The sequence below is a fragment of the Argopecten irradians genome, chromosome 6, assembly GCF_041381155.1.
Source record: "Argopecten irradians isolate NY chromosome 6, Ai_NY, whole genome shotgun sequence".
NCBI lineage: Eukaryota > Metazoa > Mollusca > Bivalvia > Pectinida > Pectinidae > Argopecten > Argopecten irradians.
In genome coordinates, this window is record NC_091139.1 from 36,028,737 (window position 1) to 36,042,727 (window position 13,991).

The following is a 13,991-nucleotide window of genomic DNA, read 5'->3' on the forward strand; positions in this document are numbered from 1 at the left end:
TTTCGTTCCCACGCAATAATATTTCGTTCGAACGCAATAGTATTTCGTTCCCACGCAATAATATTTCGTTCCCACGCAATAATATTTCGTTCGAACGCAATAGTATTTCGTTCCCACGCAATATTTCGTTCGAACGCAATAATATTTCGTTCCCCACGCAATAATTTTATTTATTTCATGTCCGCTCCCAGCCACCGTAGATGTGTGCAGCGTCAGCAACGCTATACATACACATCCTTGTGTGAGCTGGCGTGCCGCATCACTTCAATTCATGTGGTTGATATGGTGTGTTCCTGGGATGGTTGTTTGTTTTGGGTTCATCAAGCTGGTGCTAGAGAGATTGGAGACCCACATGCTTCGACATATATATGGTAAGTTCCCCAAAGTGATAAATACATGTGCATTGTATTGAGGGAAATGATAGTTGTTGTAATTTGAATCTAGTTGGCATTATATTTTACATCTTTTCAGGTTGTTTTTAATGTAACGTTATAATTATTTCTTTTACACTAAAAATATATATCACAAACATTAATTAAGGAATAGATGTTTATTTTGTTGAGGTTATGAGGGTATAATGATAATGGAGCCCGTGTAAATTTTATGTAACCCCGGCAAAGCCTGGTTACATAAAATTCATTTAACAATGGTATCCATTATCATTATACCCCCATAACCTCAACAAAATAAACATCTATTCCTTATATTTACAGTTTTTCAAGTAAATGAATATTATTTTTTCCCGCGGCAGTTGGATATTTTTCATTAAAATACCAACATTTTTTCTCTCCTGTCATCGTCAACGAATTCGATTGAACAGCTGATTGGAATCGAGTCATTCATATGTTCCCGCCATAAGTTGGGTCATGACTCCACGTTGCTACACCATCGACTATTCACGTAACAATAGAATCGCTGCGCGTGTTGTGCTAACATTATACACTGATAAGGCCATTCCAATTTAATTTCTCGTTCGTCGGATTTCCCGCTCCTATTTTCCGAAAATGAAATAAAAATAAAATAATTTTTTTACCGCTCCTCATTTTTTTGTCCGGGAATCTGACGAACCCGGGCAAATTTTCATAGGGTTCATTTTTACTAGTCACCATTTCCTGGTCACTCAGATGTTTGAATTATTCGTACATTGTGTCTTCAAACCCGCAAGCGTCTTGCAAACCTTTACAACAACAGAAATGTCAAGTTTTTCCGCCACCACGTGCAGAGTGGTACTGCGAGGTAGAGACTGAGGGACGCATACTTTTTAATAGGACGTGTCCCGATTTCAGTCTGTTTTTGCCGATGTCTGCAACTCTTTTAAAAGACTTTGCGTTCGATCTCACTCTAAAAATGGCGACCATGACAGGTGATTTGACTGGCCGACTTACGAACGAATAACGGTAATCAAGCATGTCCATTATTTGAAGGCAATCTCTAGCCTAATTAATTAACACATCAGTTGCCTTATATCTTAAGACCTGGCCAGTGTGAATTTTGACACGTGGCCCACATAGTTTGCATTTGCAAACATGTTTTGACTGCATGACTTAGTAACAGCTAGATAGGTGACGATTCGTCTGCTATTCGGTCAAATTAACATCGGTAGTAAATTACACATTTTACTGAGATCCAAACTTAGTGTTACTTTCTACGACAATATATCATACATATGCCTTCATTTTTGTGTTGATAGGTTATATGTATGTTTGCGTTTCGTGAGAAAATCATAAATAATAAATAGTCAGTTCCATACAATATTATGTGACAACTAAGAAAGAATGTACATGTCAGATGAGGTTATATTGGTTTTAAAATATTTTCCATTAATGCTAATCCCTGATTGTTTCTATTAGTTTGTTGGTTTTTGCTGATAGCTCTGTCAACAGCAAATTAATTATTGAAATTATTGACAAAAAGTTAAACTTTCTTGACTATTTCCTTTTAGATATATTAAACATTGTGCGACGATTTTCGTTGTGTTATAGTCCGTACGTATGTATGTGTTTGATAGTTGCCGATCGTAATACTTTAACAATGGTATATGCCAATACAAACTGTGGTACCGGAACTAGCGACCTGACAGGAAACAAGATGATAATTACCGCATTGATAAATTAGACTACAAGAAGTTGATCAGACTCCGTGTAACTTGTGTTTCCTCTCAAATCACTGAGTTCCTACAGTATGATGGCTGTCGTCCGCCACGTCACATAAAAGATAAATAGATTGGGTCGTCTTGTGCTGGGTTACCTCTTGAGTGAAGAAACAACACAGTTGTAAAGTTCCAATAGTGTATTAAAATCCAAACAGAATATATACATGTACAGAATACAGAGGTATCACATCCAGCCTCTCATCCAGACTCGGGCTCTCGTCAGACTCGCTCATCCTCTCATACGCACTCTCTTTTATACCACTCATCATTTTAAGGTTCTCACGAGAACAGAAAACATCCCTAACAAACTCCTAATTGACAGGAGTTTGGGCACCCTGTTGACACATTTTGGGCACCCTATTGACACATTTTGGGCGACATATAATTCGAAATTGGGCACACTAGTCATCAAGATAATCACTAAACCAACACAACACTTATTAAGTAATTATTTATCATAAAGCCCCTAACTCCGATATATAAACACTCTCACGGTGTCAGTTATACGACTCTGGGTGCACATGGGCACCCATGCCCAAGTAAGTACTACTATTCGAGTTATGCCCCTTTGGTCCTATATCAAATATACATTACACTACCCCCTTCTAGGGAAGATTGAACTTCCACTGTTCAAAATAAAAACTGTTTTGTAATAATAAAAACTTTTACCTTTCTCTCCCTCTCATTCATCTTTCTGACATTACAAAAAAAAAATAGATTTCATATTGTAGATAGAAAGTAATGGTATGCCTTACAATAGGCATTGTATTACACAAATTAGATTTGAAAATTAAATCGAAACTAAGAGGTATACATATTTGCTCCTAAAATATGACTGTGTGTACGCGCATCCACTATGTGACTGTGTACCCAAAGGACAATAAACACAGTACGTTACCACAATAACACACATATATACACATCTACATTGTTGGAAGGTACAGGACTTCCAATGTATGTACCCATTACCACGATCGTGTCCACTAACGTGTAACACAAGATACATGTAAATACTTGTACTAAATTTAGATAATACAGATAAGAAAAATAGCATATCAAATAACTATAATAGTAATTCATAATTAAATTATTAACAATATGTATGTACATGTATACTCAATATCATGACCATGTCCACTAATGTGTAACACTATAGATTCATGTGCATACATATATTCCTCATATAATAGTCTAATTAGTAATTAAACTCTAATTAGTAGTTAAACTGATGCACTAACATTTAAAAGAATTGATTATAAAAAATGAAAATTAACAATATTCGAAGACTCGTCTTCCATTTATGTACGTACCCATTACCGTGATCGCGTCCACTGCAGTGAACGCTGGATACACGTGGATACTTGTACTTACAAAATAGTGAAAATACATATACATTGTACATTTAAGTACTTTACTGTAACGGTAAAAATTCATTGAAGAAAAATGCAAAAACCGCACAAAATATTTCAACATATAACACATTTCTTTTTTATATACAGGGTTTAGGCCAAACTGTGTCCAGAAATCGAAAAATACTACTTTAACACATTTTTTTTTTCTTTCAAGTCCAAATTAGTTTATAAAGGTTCCTCCTCTGCCGTCCGCGTCGTTAGGTCGATGTTGTGGCCCCAAATCTCGTCACGGATCTGGGCCATGAAGCTGAACCAATCCACATCACTGGGCGATTCCCTATTTGTTGACGAGAAAACTTGTCGCCGTTCTATGTCGAAACTCCCGTCGGCACATGTTCTTGTTGTTGTGATCAAAGATATTGTCAATGCGTCTCGACGACAGTTCACATAGGGTGGCGTCGGACCATCACTTGACTGCTGTTGCTCGTGTTCCTGGAATTCCGAGTCGCTATCGATGTAGTCGATGGATTCCAAGTCGCTACTATCAGTGTCCATTTCGGTCGGTTCCTGTGGTTGTTGAGTTTTCCCCTCGGCTTCTGTCCTCTTGGTAGTATAAAACCCTATGTCGTCGATCGCCACACTAGTTCCAGAGGAGAACAGCTGAGGCGAATGCACAGGTGTGTCAAGTATCTCCTGGTTAGGTGTAGGCCCTTCCGACGACTCAGGTAGTGATACCTCTCCATCTTCCGTCTGGCTGAATGGTGGTAGAGTTTGAACAGGTACAGCCGGTATATCTTGATCTACATGGTGCACAGGGTCGTTCTTCCCCTCCGGATTGGAAAACTGCTGGTTTTATATACCTTGCTTCTGTCGAATTTGTTAACGACGCTACATCAGCTTCTTTCAAATGGTGGAAATTTCCTAAATGTCCTGTAAATTGATCAGTGCGGGAGAACATTCGGCCACATCCCGAAATTGGGCATCTCCGTGCCCGTACCTCGCTGCGGTGTACGGCGTTGACATGCCGCATCAAATTCCGTCGGTTTGCATACATCTTCCCGCAGTCCCTGCATGTCATGTTATTTTTTCCCATGTTCTTGTTGTTAAAAGGTATATTTCGACAAATATGCCGGTCTTCTTCTCTGTCTCGATGAAATTCGTACTTGAGTGGGGCGAACTACCCCAGCGTCCCGACCTTGTTGACTTGGCCCCGCCCTCTTAGTATCGATGTCGACCAATCGTGTGCTTGAGTCGGCTGTATCGCGAATGATTGACAAGGGCGTGTGCCCATGATTACGGTCGGGGGACCGTCTACTGGGTGTGTTATTTGGGCACCTGCTCATGTTATTTGGGCACCCGCTCATGTTATTTGGGCGCCCCGGCAAGACACCTGTGTCCTCTGTCGGTGGCAATCCACGCGACGGGCCGTCGGGAGCAGTGTCCTTGATGTCGAGCCCATATCGGTCACCGTTCTTTGATAAGCTCAATTCCTCTGCCCGGGGAATCGTGACTGTGAGATTGTCATGTTGAGAAGCACTCTGACTGTACCACTTTAACAACTTGTCTCCCATATATCTCTTCACGTTATCCCCATGAATGACAATTTCATCTCCATTCTTGCGACATTTGATTTTGAAAAGGACATCACACAACACATTGGTTATCACCCAAGGACCTGTCCATTGTCTCGCTATTTTCGTTTTTCTGCCAATAATGTTCTGTTTTTGATTCCGCCAAACCAGGTCTCCAACTTTTAATTTGTTTGTTTGTTTCACACCGAAATCATAATGCCGTTTTTGAACTTCTGTAGCACGCAATAATTTTTTTCGTGCAAAATCATGTGCGTTTCTCAACTTTTCTTCTAACTGGATAGCATAATCCGTTGCAAAACATATATCAGAGTTTTCTTCAATAATGTGCGTTTGGATATGTAATGGGGTGTTCATTTCAACTCCGTATACCATGCGATGTGGAGTGATTCCCGTACTTTCATGTGGAGTTGTGTTGTACGCCATAACTACAAAATCCAGGTGATCGTCCCAGTCTCTTTGATTGATGTTGATATATTTTGACAAAATGTCGTTCACAGTTCTGTTCATTCTTTCCACCATTCCATCAGATCTTGGGTGTAATGGTCATGTTCTGCACTTTTTAATTTCTAAAAGTTTACACACCTCCTTAAAAACTGCACTTTCGTATTGTCTCCCCTGGTCGGAATGGATTTCACGAGGACAACCGTATCTCTTAATCCACGAGCGCACGATGATATCAGCAACTGTTTCAGCCAGCATATTTTCCATTGGAAATATCTCTGTTAATTTGGTAAAATAGTCACTAACAACCAACACGTACTTATTGTTCTTCTCAGTCGTAGGGAATGGTCCAGCGATGTCTGTAGCAATCCGCTCGATTCGGCCTCCCATGATATAGGATTTCATATTGTGTCTTTTCTTAACTGGTGGATTTTTCCGTTCACCGCAAATATCACAACTAGTAACATAGTCCTTCACTTTTCGTTGCATACCTATCCAGTAATATGGACAGTTTGGCTTTTTCCCAGGTTTTTCTAATACCCAGGTGACCTGCAGTATGAGCGTCATGAAGATGCCACAGAATACCATTTTGCATGGACTCAGGAGCACAAATTCTATATCTCGCATGACTGTTTGAATCCTGCCATTATATACAAAGTAAACCATTTTTTATTTCCAAAAGTTCCCATCTAGCTAACCAAAATTTAAATTCTGGTGACTCGTTTGAAAAATCTTTTGAATCTGGCCTCCCTTCCATCATTGTTTTTAAATTGATAATTTTGTTCAAAACTTGATCATTTTTCTGAAAATTTTGAATAGATTCAGAACTAAAATCTAATTCTGGAATTGGCCTAGGACGCGCCGGAGGTGGTCTATTTGGTTTTCTCCCCCTCTTTGTCACAGGTATTGCTCCCGCAATATTTTCCCCGACGTCAGAATTCTGCCCATTAGTGTTTTTCTGGGCACGTTCTGGCGTTTCGTCATCGCTGTCTGATAATTCCTCCACATTACCCACTATAAGATCTGTCATGTTTTGTACAACAGTTTTCTCTGGGCCGTCTAGGTTTAGATTATCCACATTGAGATCTGTCATGTTTTGTACAACAGTTTCTTTTGGGCCATCGTATGTGTAATTCATCGGCATTTTACACTGGCTACACTTTTCGTCTGACAATGACACTAACCGCGACATCGCGTCCGCATTTCCGTGACGTTTTCCCTCTCTGTGAATTATTTTCTTATGGAATTGGCTTAGCTGTTGAATCCAGCGATGTATTTGACCGTCCGGTTCTTTAAACCTGTGAAGCCATGTCAGTGATCCGTGATCCGTGCGCAAAGTAAATCTGCGTCCGAGCAGATAATGTTTAAAATATTTTGTAAAATACACAACGGCCAACATCTCTAATGTTCTACTCGTTTTAAGCGATCACACGCTCTTTTCCGTCCTGGACCTGCGACAAAACAGCGCCAATAGCCAGAAGGCTGGAGTCCATATCCAAAATAAATTCTGATCCGTCTATCTGTGGATACGCCAAAATTGGAGCGGTAGTGAGGTTTTGTTTTAGTTTAAGAAACGCTTGCTCACAGCTCCAGCTCCAATGAAATGAATTACTTTTTGACGTAAGTTGATAAAGCGGTCTCGCGATATCGGCGTAACTCTGAATTAACTTCCGGTAATATGACGTAAGACCCAGAAAGCTCCTAATCTCCGTGACATTGGTCGGTCTAGGTATGTTTTTGACACAGTCTATCTTCTCTGGATCAGTCCGTACTCTGTCTTTAGACACTACATAGCCTAAAAATTTGGTTTCTCTTTTTAGTAGTTTACATTTTTTCGATTTTAATAAAAGGCCTGAAGACTTTAGCCATTCTAACACTTTTGTTAGGTTCTCAAAATGCTCCTCAAAAGTTCTACCGAAAACAACTATGTCAACAAGGTATAACACCGCCACATGCCATTGTAACCCTGTTAACGCCTTTTCCATAATTCGCTGAAATGTAGATGGCGCGTTACATAACCCGAAAGGCATAGTTACAAATTGGTAAAGTCCCCCGCGCAGTGTAGCGAAAGCAGTTTTGGCTCGGTCTCCCTCGGACATTGGAACCTGGTGATAGGCCATGTCCAAATCTAGGGATGAGAACCAGTCAGCTCCGCCCAGCGAGTCTAAATTCTCGTCTATGCGCGGAATAGGATAAGCGTCCTTAACCGTTTTCTCGTTTAGTTTCTGATAATCGATACACATTCGCCATGTTTTATCTTTCTTTTGTACCATGACTACCTGTGAACTCCAGGGACTGTCCGACTTTTCAATAAGTCCCTGTTTCTCTAACTTCTCAATTTCATCATCTACAGCTTTACGTTTGTATATTGGTATCCGACGCGGTGACTCGCGTATAGGAGTTTCGTCGGTTAGTTTAATGGTGTGCGTCCCAAGATTGGTTCGCCCCACTTCACCAGGTCGCGCTAAACTGTCTTGCCATTTCACCAAAAATGACCGGAACTTTTGTTTTTGTTCTGCTGTTAGGTTTTCACAGCTGCTCTCATAGACATCAATCAAATGATTAGGAATAGCTCCGTTTTTATTTGTTATGTCGTCAGATATCTCCTCGATTGAGCTACTTATCCTTTCCTCGGAGTGTACCTGTGGGTTGAAACTTGAACCTATTTAATGCGCTGGTGTGAACACAGCCATATGTGTATGTCTGTACACCGTTACGTCAGTGCTACCAGGATTGAAAACCCTGGTATATACTACCTCATTACTAATGTCAACTAATGTTCGTGCAATAGCAAGGCCATGCCTCTCCATGAACCTCCGTTCAGGTGTCAAAATACCTAGAGTATGTGATACCTGTTTTTAATTTTTGCCTTTGGACGAGTCCAGATTTAATAATGGTCTCATGTCCAGCTGGAACAACAACGGTTTCTAACGCAATAACTCTACCGGATCTAATTGTTCCGTCTCGATTCTCCATGGGTAGTTTTCACCTCTTATCATAAAACTGTTCTCATCATGATTCCAATTACAGCGATATTTCACTATGAAATCTGCTCCTAATAAATTTTTGGCAACCCCTCCTACAACTACTGTAATTTCAAACATCTCTTCTCCAAATGTCAAATTGCTTGTCCCAAACATCTAATTTCATTACCGTCAGCAGCCACAAACCTCGTGTCAACTGGCTCTAGACTTGGCTTGTCAATCAAAGAAAAATAAACTTCCTTAGTAATGAACGTCTGTTTAGCCCCTGTATCTACTTTCCAATTAATTGAAGATCCCTCAATTAAACCTCTGACCATCATGTTCCCGTCACAGGGGACTTTAGCTAAACAAAATCCTCCTTCCAAATCGTGTTGTGCACGACTGTTTCTACTGTAGTTAATTGATAGATCATTACCACGACCATGGGGGTCCAGCCGTGCCCTACTCTCCTGCTGTGAGAGATCGGTCTGATCAATAGCGATATCATTATGATTTTTCGCCCTATTTTGTAACACCCCAATATCAGGCCCATTATGAGAACAGACTGAACGTAGGCCTACTGCCCCAGTCCTGTCTCGTTTAAAGAATTAGCATCTTCTTTATATGACTCGCGAACAGGTGGCCCATTTCCTGTACTTCGCGGATACCGCTGGGATTTACTGCCGGCATGTCCCTTATGGCGGTTATTGTAACCTGGGCGATTGAATTTGAAACCTTGTCCTCGCCCATTATGGATAGACCCAGAGTTTGTTTTATCATAAGCACCTCTGTAGTAGCCTCTTTTGGCGGGCTCGCTACGGGCACCGATAAATATCTCATCCATTTCATCATCTGTGACGTCATTAACATAACTCTTTTTAGGTCTGGTAAGTTCTTTTTCACTAATTCGTAATGACTCCTCTCGCATTGCGTTAGTGACGGCTTCCTGTAAAGAATGTGGCATTGTCCGCTTAACTGCGAGACGAAACTCTTCGGTTCCACCACATTTATCTAGGAAAGACATAATGGCATACTCCTCAACTAGCTCGGGACTTCAGGATAAGCCCTGCGGTACAGGTCTTCAAGTGCCTGTCCGAAATCCCTAAATGACTCATTAGTCTTTCTACGGCGAATTTTAGCATCTTTCTTTCATTGCAGTATAACCAAATCGCTCTTCCATTCTCTGCCTTAATCAGTCATAGTTACGCTGCATAACGAGCGGAAGACCATAGGCGAACGTCTCCGCCTGGCCCCTTAAACAGCTGAGCAAAATATGTCTGGATTTTTCCTGGGTTCAGCCGTTTAACTCAACAATATTGTCAAAATATTGACGAAATTCTGACCAAATATCTAACCCCACACCACTAAAAGTCCTACGGATGGGGTATTCCCTAGGGGGTGCATCTGATGGATAATTACTGCCGTTTGTGTTGTAAGAGATAGCTTGAGAATTATGGGCGCGAGACCTTGAGGGAACATCAATTTCTGGATTTTTCACCGTTTCCAAGTTGTTGTGAAAACTTTGCCTGAACTCGTCATCGTGATCGTCCATATATCCCAAATCCTGACTCGATTCTAAAGCTCCAGTTTAAAACAGGGCTGTTAGAATTATTCCTCCGAGTCTTGGAATCATGAAACTGATTAACACGTGACTCCTGAGCTCGTGAACGACAAATTCCCCATACAATTTTAATCAAAATGGTAAATAATACCATTCCCATGGTACCCAGTAGGACGTACATTACGAACTGCTGAGACTCCTTTAACCACAGGGTGATTAGGAAATAAAAACCACGATGCTGCTACCATCCCTCCACAAATCAACAACAAACAACTCCACCGTAACCAAAGTTTTCCCCAAGTTACTATACTAAATTTGGACTGCTGGGAAATTCCACTTGTAATTCCCCGTTCCGACTGACGACGCACCTGTGATGAGGGCATTCGTCTCGGCGTACTTGTCGCCGACGGACCTGAGGGTGAAAACATTCCCGAGTCCTCAAAATGAACTTGATTAAAAGTACGTGTACTTACCTGGGGGTTGGAGAATGACGGAGCCCGAGGGCTGTTTCTGCTTCGTAAGGTATCCGATTCATCAGAATGATCCATGTTTAACTCTTAAGTATGTTTTTCCACTCTAAGATAAACCCAAAATAACACAAGACGATCCCACACGCTGCCACCAATGCGACGATTTCCGTTGTGTTATAGTCCGTACGTATGTACGTGTTTGATAGTTGCCGATCGTAATACTTTAACAATGGTATATGCCAATACAAACTGTGGTACCCGGAACTAGCGACCTGACAGGAAACAAGATGATAATTACCGCATTGATAAATTAGACTACAAGAAGTTGATCAGACTCCGTGTAACTTGTGTTTCCTCTCAAATCACTGAGTTCCTACAGTATGATGGCTGTCGTCCGCCACGTCACATAAAAGATAAATAGATTGGGTCGTCTTGTGCTGGGTTACCACTTGAGTGAAGAAACAACACAGTTGTAAAGTTCCAATAGTGTATTAAAATCCAAACAGAATATATACATGTACAGAATACAGAGGTATCACATCCAGCCTCTCATCCAGACTCTTGCTCTCGTCAGACTCGCTCATCCTCATATACGCACTCTCTTTTATACCACTCATCTCACGAGAACAGAAAACATCCCTAACAAACTCCTAATTGACAGGAGTTTGGGCACCCTGTTGACACATTTTGGGCACCCTATTGACACATTTTGGGCGACATATAATTCGAAATTGGGCACACTAGTCATCAAGATAATCACTAAACCAACACAACACTTATTAAGTAATTATTTATCATAAAGCCCCTAACTCCGATATATAAACACTCTCACGGTGTCAGTTATACGACTCTGGGTGCACATGGGCACCCATGCCCAAGTAAGTACTACTATTCGAGTTATGCCCCTTTGGTCCTATATCAAATATACATTACAATTGCTATTCAATGTTAAAATTGTCAAGATTTGTCTTAAAATTGAAATACGTGTATGCCATGCATTGAAAGCATTTTGTGTAATAGCATATGTTCAATAGCTACACAAATACCTTAACATTAGACTTTTTTTTTTTACATCTTTGATATAGTTATGATGAATGTTGAAAACACTGAAGAAAACAGCAAAACTCATATTTTAACATAAAAACTCTGTTATTAATAGTAATTGTTATTTCAAGAAATAAACATAAAAGTCTAATAAAAAAATACTGTGAAAATATTCGCTCGCTCCAATTTTTCTCCGCTTTCAAAATATTTTTAGAATTAAAAAAATTTCGCTCGCTCGCTCCTATTTTAAAATCCCAAAATCCGAAGAACAAGAAATCAAAATTGGAATGGCCTAATGATAATACTAGAAAAGCATGGTTATTGAGTCCATGTCAGTGCAAACTGTAAATATATATCAATACAAGTGCCAATTATGCTTTATTTTATTTGATATTTGTGTAAGAGCTACATGTTGATTCATACTTACGAAGTCATACTATCTATATAACCTGTTTGAGATATTTAAGTCTTTTCATTAATTTGCTTACTGGTATTAAGCAGGTTAAGATGCATGTGAAGTGAGGTTTCACCACATTTTATCTATCTTAATGTCACTGAAAGATTACTTGTCTCTATTTGTTTATAGCATAGTAAATAATGGTATATTTTTTTTCTCCCAGACACACATCTTCAGTACGTTTGATGAGTGATGCGAGGCATTACTTGGGGCTATGCTGATGATTCTACAGATTTGAGGCTCTGTCCGCCTGCCTTGGTTAGTGTGTATTGAATGTAAATCTGAGTTTAATGTTTTGATATTGTTTGCTAAAATTTACTCAAAATTATACACCAATTAAGGGAGTTATGATGCAAAAAAATTGAAATACCAATAAAAACCTTATGGAGATCCATTTAAAAGTTGTGTAAAAATATTATTAAATTATTTTTTTGCCTCTATATACATATATTTTCATTGAATTAATTACACTGTAGTTGAATTTTCTCATGTAACCGCATGTTTATATATATTTTGTTAGGGTAATTGAAAACTCTATTTTGCATTGTGATTTCGTACTTGATATACAGTTTTATTTGGTCATGACAATTTTTTTTACTTTTTATCTACAGAGATGCAACTTTGATCTTTTGCTCCTGGATGAGACTTTTGACATTCGGAAGAGATACACTGTAAATAGACCACCACATGTACCTCTTTCATCTTCGAAGGGATCATCCAGAACAGTATTTTGAAAAAGTTGAAAGCTTCATCGCAAGGCAGCCACGCGGGAAATGGATATTTAATGGTAAAAGTTTTATTATAGCTGTCAATCAATATCAAGCAAAACCTGATTCTTCTACCCAGCCAAGATCATTCAGTTGTAAAAGATGTTTACTGTGTTCGTCAGCCTGACAATTACTGATGATATACAAATAATTACAAGAGCAGAAATAAATAGTTGTCAACTTGCTGACGAAAATCTTGCATCACTCAGAAAAGACGATACTATTTTGAAACAAACAAAAAATGGTATTATTGGTTACAAAGTTGAGATGGTAACCATGACAACAGTTTCTGTAAATAAAGTGAAATTGTAATTTGGACACATTTAAACCAAATGTTCTGTTTATAGCAGTGTCTCTTGACAAACAAATATTCAGGATTAATTATGATGAAAAAAAAACCCACAAAGTAATCACATGGAATACTATCTAGTATTTTTGGCAAATTAGTTTCCATGGTAACGCAGTAAAAAGACTGAATTTACTATAAAAAGATGCATATATGAAAGGTATTTTTATTTGAATACATGCTTATTTTAATAAAACATAAACAAAGGCAAAACAATATTGATAAAAATTGTATGACAGAAGCTGAAATTTTGAAATCTACAAAAATTCTCAGTTTCTACAGAGTGGTTGTTTCTATGGCAACAATCACAAGAAAACAGCAAAAACATCTTTGTAGATAAAAAATATGCCCTTTCTGTATAAATGGTGAAAATAGTGGTTGTTTATGTGCATAATAATATGGTTTCACTACTCTGAATTATTTATATTTGCCATTTTTTGTATTTTTTTCAAAATATGCATATTTCGGTTGCCATGGTAACTTCACCGAATTAAATAAAGTAAAAACAATGCAAAAAATCAACAGCTCATGATCTCTAGTTTCCAAATATATATGGGTTGTTTACCAAAAAGTATGACGGAAAATGGTGAAAAATTGAATTTAAATAAAATGACTATTTTTCCTTAACCCCCCAAAAAATTCCTGGGAGTTAAGGGGTTAAGGTGACAATTGTCAGTGCTAGTACTACCTGATTTTAGTACAATCTCATAACAATACAAAATGTCAGACTTTATTATACACTATATTCACATCTTTTATGACACATTTATTATCATATCTGTCATTTGTAGTATCTATAGTGTGAAGATTATAGAACACTTTGTTGTTTGTAGTATCTATAATGTG

At 38.8% G+C, this 13,991-nt stretch overlaps 1 pseudogene; it reads left to right on the forward strand.

Moving 5' to 3' along the window:
• Positions 1–200: 200 nt before the first annotated feature.
• On the forward strand, positions 201–12,872 carry LOC138326490 (uncharacterized; annotated as a pseudogene).
• The last annotated feature ends 1,119 nt before the right edge of the window (positions 12,873–13,991 follow it).